We start from the raw sequence: 8846 nt of genomic DNA on the forward strand, positions 1-8846 counted from the left end.
TCTCTCTTTACTGAAGTAGTCTTTTAGACCCTGCATTATTTTCTTCAACTAATTCAATTGCTTTTTATGTCTTCTTTATACTTATTGGTCAATTCAGTTATTAATACATTCATCTGCTTATCTGTCTCTTTATTGATCTTATTAGCCATTTGAATTATCAGTTTTTAAACTCTTGGCTGGGAATTTCATCTACTTTATAATCTGTGTGGTTAGATTTTGTGCAAGCATCTTGTTGCCTTGTTTTCTCATTTAGTTCTGTCTCTTTGTTGACGTTTGGAATTTAACTTGGAAAAGTATCTGTTCTGAAGTTTTGTCTGGCATGTGACTGTAAGTGGTTATCTCTTCCTGATATGTCCTGGATTGCAGATATGACTCCTCAGGAAAGTTTCTACTCATGTTTTGCTAGATGCTCCTAGCACTGCTGCACAGAATCAGAATATTTTTGTAACTTCTAAAATAGAATATGGAGATTCTTCATTAAAAAAGGCCCTCTCTAGTGATCCAAAAAGTTGTATTATGCTCCTGACAGTGTAATGAGACCCAGATTCCTAGTCCCCCTATGTACCTAAAAGTCCAACTGGGCAGTAAAATTTTCACTTTCCAGTAGTTTTAAAAGAATCTTTTTCAAACTATGAGAAGCATTCAATGGACTCCCCACACTGCACAGTGTTAACTTGTCATAGAACTTAACTTTCAACCCAGAGAGGAGTAAATCCAACAAAAAACATTGATGTTGTAGTTAACAACCAGAATTTCTCTAATGCTAACATGAAACCCAAGCAGATAATCTGGCATTTTTATGAAAGAAACTATCAATCATAATTATTCTGTTTTTTGAATTTCTAGTTTATTAAGGTTTTATAATGTCACAAGAACTGTCCTTTAGAAAGCTAATCAGTTAAGATATGTCAACTAAGTTATAGTAACTACACTAGAATAGAAACAAAAAAAAGTTAAATATGAGTATTGAGGAAAGTTGTTAAACCCTTATAAACTTTATTTCAACATATGCTTTCCTGAAAGCTTCAGAATCCTATGTACAAAACCCTCAAAGCAACATTTACATAATGGCTAACTCTGAAGGAAGGAAGAATAGAAAAATTTTTCTCTCAGTGATGTACAGATCCTACTCACCATCATAAAAAACTACTTTTTTATGAGAAATGTTAGTATGGGAAACAGCACACTCTGACCTGCTGTTATGGCCAGTGCCACAGAATCAGCTGAACAAACCACCATCAAAAGGGTAAACACCATAATGAAAAAAGACTCCACTGGTGGTTTCAATCCTTAGAAAGAAATGAAGGGATTGGTCCAGCTGCCTACATTGTTATATTTTTGTTATGGTTTATTGTGCAAATAGCACTACAATATTCTGAGAAACTAATATGAGAACAAAAAAGAGTAACCAACAAACGAGGTACCCTAGTTTACCAATTTTATTGTCCCCTGTATGTAAATGTGGAAATTTATCACATAGTTTTCTTTTCACACCTACTCAAAAGGCACTTTTTTACATAGCACCTGTGATTCAGTACATGTAAATAAGAACAATTTGTGATTCCTGGGATGAAGAGCTAGAGACAACACAACTGGTCAGAATTCTTCTCTCACAGAAAACTCATCACTGACACATTCAGTTAATCACACGTTTCCACAGTACTTGCTTGATATAACTGCATGGGTGTAGAAACTAGGATCAGAATTACATGACCTCAGAGCAGTTTTAATATCTCCAAAAAAGGAGAGTGCTTCTATATTTTATTAGTATTAAAAAGGATTTATTCTACAAACTCACTTATTTAAACACATAAACACATAAATTTTAATACATACCAAAAATTGTCAGTTGAAACCACATGCAAAGGGAAATGAAATGGCAGAGTAGTGATCAGCCACTAAATATAGCTTCTCTGGGGCATGGAATTGAGGGACCTCAAAAATAAATAATAGCTAGCTGAGGAGAAAAAAATTTGATCTTCAGGAACTGGGAGGGAGCTGATAGGAAAACCAAAAACTACAGAAAAATCTGGAAAAACAGAGTACAACACAGTGAAAATAACAACAACCTGAAAAGCTTACTCCATCTCCTTGGAAGGGGGCACCTGGTTTGGGGAGGGGGGTTGGGGGGGGCAGGGGGCACCTGTTTGAACAGACGGAAGATAATCCCAAAAAACAGTGGCAGCCTCAAGGGGGAAAAACAGTCTGGGCCAGTAATGCTACAGCCAAGAAAAGCTGCAAAAGTAGTGTGGAGACCAAAAGTGAGTCCTTTTATCTTGCAGGCTTCAGTTGGAAAAGAAATCTAGGGTTGAGTCCACCATATTTCAGAAGGTTGAATCAAGAGCAATTTAGGACAGGGGTTAATTGTTTCAGACTGAGCCACAGTACAACTTCAAAACTTCAATTAAGGATTTCCAGTGTTAACCAATTACAGTTATCCAAGGGGAGAAGTCAGCCCTCTGTGTGGTTTTGAGGTGGCTAGGTCTGAAAGTGCTGACATTAAATTCAATTGTCTGCTTAAATCTCCAGCTCACTTCCTATGTCCAGCAGAGAAATGAGTAATCTGATTGCTTTCCCTATATAACATAAGCAAGGATATACGTCAGCTTGAACAATTGGCAAAGCCTGGGATGTATGGACAAAGGGACTTCTGGGATGAGAGGGCCCCTCACAAACACATAGGCCACACAGCTCGGTGAGGAACACTGTTACTTGAAAAGAGGGACATAAAAGGTTGGAATGGACACTACTGAGTGACTATGCCTAGCAGAAAATGGGGTGGGACAGGGTTCAGTACTGACACACAGAAATGTGAGTGAAGAAACAAAATAGAGTTTAGCAATGACTCTACATCTCTCATATGTGATGGATTCCAAGACAACAGAACCAGGAAAGAATTCACTAAAAAAAAAAAAGGATTTGATGGTATTTTCTTTTCTTTTTTTATCTTCATTCTTTTTTGGGAGCTTGATGTTTGTTTTCTTTTTTCTTTTCTTTTTTTGTTAAATTTTCAACTTTTATCTTTGTCTTTATATTTCTGTTTTTTCTTTTTCCATCTTGTTTATTGCTTTTATCTAATTCAATTGTTTTTTATTTCTTAAAAGAACATTTGTCTCACTTTTCTCTCCTCACCTTCCATTGCATAATTTTTCAAATACTAGTTATTTTATTCTGGAACTCCCTGCCCTCTCTATTTACTAGTATACCAATAAAACTTTATTAATCTAAGTAACTGTCTTTTATTACTGTTTACTTCTTTTTTGTTAGTGGAAATATAGTTGTTGCATTTAGTAGATATTTACTGTACATCAATATTTAGTTTCTATTAGTATTTGTACTGCAATTACAGATCTCCTTTCTGTGATTAAGATTGTACATTAATGGTTCTTATAATATCCCTATGTCCAGCATTTCACTGACAGTATTATTGTTGTTGATTTTATTGCTATTGCCAGTGTGCCATAGTTTTTGGTATTAATTGGTTTTATTTTGTATACCAATATCTGAGTTATCATTGTGTCATTAAAAATACTGCAGTCTATTAATGAAGAACTTCATGATCAATTACTCTGCATGTTCTCCTTCTCATAGATTAATGGAAGTGGTTAGATCCTGAGATAGAAAGAAAAGACTAACATTATCCATGTCCAGAATATATCACTGAAAATGGATATTACCTAAAAATATCTCAATACTACCAAAAAATTCCTTGCAGTATGATTGACCCATAATCCTCAGCGCGCGCGCACACACACACACACACACACACACCAATAGAAACCTGAAAAGGCAACATATGGGCTCCAAAAACTCCCAAATCCCCCAAAGCTGATAAAATGGGGCATCAAGCAAGAGGAAAAGAAAAGACACACAGATGAGCTATTTGAAATGATAAAAACAGGAGATTAAAAAACATGAACAAAGTGCTCAATAATGTCAAAGAACATATAACTAAACAGATAATAAACTCAATAAGCAAAATAATCAGTGAATTTATCAAAGACACTACCAAAGCTAGCTGAGTAAATAAAATGATACAAAACATGCAGAATTAGTTTATCAAACAATTAGAATTCAAGAATAGTATGAAAAAGAAAACCAAGATATTAAAAATCCTATTGAAGGTAAGTACAGCAGAAGAGACCAAAGTGTCAAAACTAGAAGACAGGGTTGATGCTGATGACTATATAATGAGATACATCTTTAAAATGACAAGAGAACACACCATAAAAATTCAACAGCTGCTAGGCAACATTAGAATACTAATATAAGAGCTGCCCGCAGAGCCACACAGCGAGAGCCATGTGGGCAGAGCGCCCTGGGCTGACTGAGCCCAGCTCTGTCTGGTAGGTCACACCCACTTGTGACCAGAAGCCAGTGAGTACCCCCAGCATGCCCAACAGCACCCCACAGAACCCCAAAGGTACCGCCACAACAGAGACCACCACCCCCCGCCCCGGCCTCTTGGCTGTACAGCTACATGGTGCCACACTACAGAGGCACAGGGGGACATAAAGGCCATTCTTCTGAGCTGCAGAAATGAACAAAAGAGAGAAGGCCTCTCAGGCTCCATGATGAAAACTGAAGCCCACTGGAAAAGTGCAGAAAATCTCTGCAATAAAGGCACACCAGACCACCATACTGGGTAAGTTGGAGGGATCATCACCTCCCATTGGAACCTGGACTATCTTCAGGGGAAAGGCAGCTAGAACCTTCAATAGAACCTTACACAGTTCAACCCTGTAAGAGAACAGGGAGCTCAATTTGGGACTTGTAGCCAGAAATCTTCCTGAACCTCATGGGTCTGTGACTGGCTTAATGAGACTCATTGACTCTTAATTCCACACTGCTGCTCACATTGTCTATTGTGACTGCAGAGAAATACCCTGAAGGAGTGCCTTCACTTTTATCTTTTATTTGTTATTTTCAAAATTACCACTATTTTTTGCTCTTATTTTTAATTTTTTTCTTTTTCTACTTTTTTAAAATTTTAATTATTCTCTTTTTACTTTTTTTCTCATTTCTATCTCTCCCCTGCTGTCCCACACTGTTCTTCATCTCCCTTTGTGTTCCTTTTCTGGCCCAAATTCATATTTCTTCTTTGTTTTTCTTTTCTTCGCTTTCCTTCTCTCACCTGTGTCCTCAGGCCTCACTGCTAATCTTCCCTTATCCTTCTACATACCTATTGCTCCCTCCCCAACTCCTTCTAACTCTACATTCTGAAGGGTAAAGTTGCTATATTGAAGAGTTTATTCACTATAAACATATGTTGGGTTGGTCCTTGATTTCAATTTAATTCACAAAGTTAAAGGTGCTAGATTAATAACTACCACAAATTGTCATTTTCTAAGAAGAACTTGATGCTATGGTGTTGCTGATTGTATCACTTGGGCTAAGGTGTTGTGATTGATCTAATCAGTTGTCCTTCCTGGTAAAATGAAAAGGAGATAACATCAGAGCCTTTAGAGATGCGAAACCTACAGAGCAGCTATATCTGGAAGACACCTCTGAGAAGCAATCATTCCATAAGGGTTCTAAATACAAGCAACAAAGATACTTACAATAAGCAACTTCAAAGTATCAACCCAGGAACTAAACCAAGGACAGTACCAAAAACAAAAATGAGAAGACATTTAAGTAAGGCACAAACTCAGACTTCCACCCCACAAAAGGCAAATTCTGGGGGAAACAAGGTGGAAAAGTCTGATAATCAACCGCCTGGACACCCTGAACTGATAGCATGAGAAATAACAAAACAGAAGCATGAGGCTCTAGAAAACTTCAAAACAGAGATAATGTCTCAGATAACTGCAGAGATGGTGAACAGAGTGAAAGACATGATTAGAGGCTCTAGAACAGAAACATAAAAAAATAGATGAGCTCAAAAATATGCTGAAAGCCATGAATGTCCAGCATAGGAAAGAAATGGAAACCATGATCTCCCATCATAGGAAATAAATGGAATCCATGAAACAGATTCAAACAGATATTCAGGAGATTAAAAACTCCACTGAAGCACGCAGAGCAGATTAAGAGAATCTGAAGATAGAATATCAGATATAGAAGACAGGATTGCAGTTAAGGACCATGAGAACAGAGATTTCTTAACAATAGTAAGGGACCATGAGAATTCAATGCAGCAGCTGCTAGATGATGCAAAGAAGAATAACATGCCTGATAGGAGTACACAAAAAAAAAGGAGAAAGTACAATTGACATTAAAAAAAACTGTTCACAGAAGGAATAGTAGAAAAGTTCCCAGACAGAGGTGGAGAATTGGACATACAGATAAGTGAGGCATATAAAACTCAAACTAGCCATGATCAAAAAAATCTACACCTAGACATATAATAGTCAAGATCCCAGAAAACCAACAGAAGAACAAAATCCTACAAGCAGTTAGAGAAAAGAAACAAATCACCTACAAAGGAATGCCCATCAGAATCACTGCAGACTTCTCAACACAAACCCTCAAATCAAGGAGAGCCTGGAGTGAAGTATTTCAAGCCCTAAAAGACAATAACTTCCAACCTAGACTGTTGTATCCTGCAAAATTGTCTTTCAAAATAGGTGGGGAAATTAGATACTTCCATGACAAAGAACACCTGAGAAATTTCATGAACACCAAACCTGCACTCCAAAAAATTCTTAAAAATATTCTAGAAAAAGACGACGAAGGTCACAACTCCATGAGGCCCAACAGAGGGAAGCCACCAGGCAAGGCAAGAAGTTAAAGGGAAAGGGAGAAAAATAAAAAATAAAAGAACCAACAACAGTAAAACATCATGATTAGGATGAATCCATATCTATCAATTATAACCATCAATGTTAATGGCCTCAATTCACCAATCAAAAGAAACAGACTGGCAGAATGGATTATGAAGCAAAATACAACAATATGCTGTTTTCAAAAAACACACCAAACTCAAAAAGAAATTCATAGACTGAAAGTAAAAGGATGGAAAACAGTTCTCCACATGACAGGAACCAAAAAAATCAGGCTTAGCAATCTTATTTGTAATAAGTAGATTTCAAACCAAAACTAATTAAGAGAGACAAAGACTGTCACTACATCCTTGTGAAGGGAATAATCCAAGAGGAAGAGATGACAATCCAAAATATATATGCACCAAGTATGAATGCCCCCAACTATACAAAACAAATATTAATGGACATGAAAAACCAAATAAGCACTAATACAATTGTAGTGGGGGACCTCAATACCCCACTATCACAAGCAGACAGATCATCTAGACAAAAAATTAACAACAAAATTCTAGAACTGAACCAAGCTATCGAACAAATGGGCTTAATAGATGTTTACAGAGTGTTCGACCACACAAAATTAGAATACACTTTTTTTCAGCTGCAAACAGGTCATTATCCAAAATAGACCACATGCTAGCTCATAGGACATGTTTAAGTAAATGTAAAAGAATTGAAATTACCCCTTGTAGATTATCAAACCATAGTGCAACAAAATTGGAGAGCAATAACATAAGAAACCACAAAACCCCCACAAACACATGGAAATTGAATAACACCCTCCTGAACAACCAAAGGGTCACAAAGAAAATTAAAGAAGAAATTAGACAGGTTCTACAAGTAAATGATAATGCCAGTACAACATATAGAAATCAATGAGACACAATGAAAGCAGTTCTATGTGGGAAATTCATGGCATGAATGCCCATATTAAGAAAACACAGAGAACTCAGATAAATAAACTAATGCAGAACATCAAGCTCCTCGAAAAAGAAGAGCACAATAAACCCAAAGGTCGTACAAGAGAGGAAATTATAAACATCAGAGCAGAACTCAATGCAATAGAGGCTAAGAGAATGATGCAGAAAATTAATGAATCAAAGAGTTGGTTTTTCAAAAGAATAAATAAAATCGATGAACCTTTAGCCAAACTTATCAAAAAAAGGAAAGAAAAGGCTCAAATCCATCCAATTAAGAACATAAAAGGTGAAGTCACAACAGACCCAGCAGAAATCCAGAGGATCATCAATACCTACTTCAAGAATCTGTACTCTAATAAAATAGAAAACACAGAAGAAATGGGCAGATTCCTAGATACATATGAATTGCCAAAGTTAAATGAAGAAGAAATAGAAATTCTAAACACCCCAATCACAATGAGTGAAATTGAAAATGTAATAAAAAATTTACCAACATAGCAAAGTCCGGGTCCTGATGACTTAACTGCTAAATTCTACAAGACAGTTAAAGAAGAAGTATGACCATTACTCTTTAAACTCATCAAGGAAATTGAAAGGGAACCAAGGCTTCCAAATACATTCCTGGAAGAAGGTGTTACTTCGATTCCAAAAACAGGGAAAGACCCAGCCCAAAAAGAGAAATACAGACCAATCTCCCTAATGAACATAGATGCAAAAATCCTCAACAAGATACTGGCAAACAGAATACAGAGGGTCATCAAGAAGACCATACACCCTGACCAGAGAGAAGCTGAGCCAGTCCCAGCACCTGGAAGGAAGTTCCCGCACTGCCATTTCAAGGTCCTAGGGCAGAGAAGGTGAGACACATGGGCGCCAGAAGCACACCCCCCCACCCAATGGAAATGAGAAGACACGTAAATAAGCCTCAAAAACAGACTTCTGGATCACCTACAGCAACCCCAAAGGGAAACGAGATGGAACAATCTGATGCTCAACCACCTGGATTCTCTGAACTCACAACAAAAGAGGATTTGGGAAAAATGAAATCAGAAATAATTACTCAGAAAAAAGCAAAGATTTTGCTCATGGTGCAAGACATGATTAATAAATCTAGAGAGGACACAGATAAAAAAAATAGAGGACCTGAGGAACATGATGGAAT

The sequence above is a fragment of the Heterocephalus glaber genome, unplaced genomic scaffold (genome assembly GCF_053883595.1).
Source record: "Heterocephalus glaber isolate CG9 unplaced genomic scaffold, H.glaber_assembly_v1.0 deba00001454, whole genome shotgun sequence".
Lineage (NCBI taxonomy): Eukaryota > Metazoa > Chordata > Mammalia > Rodentia > Bathyergidae > Heterocephalus > Heterocephalus glaber.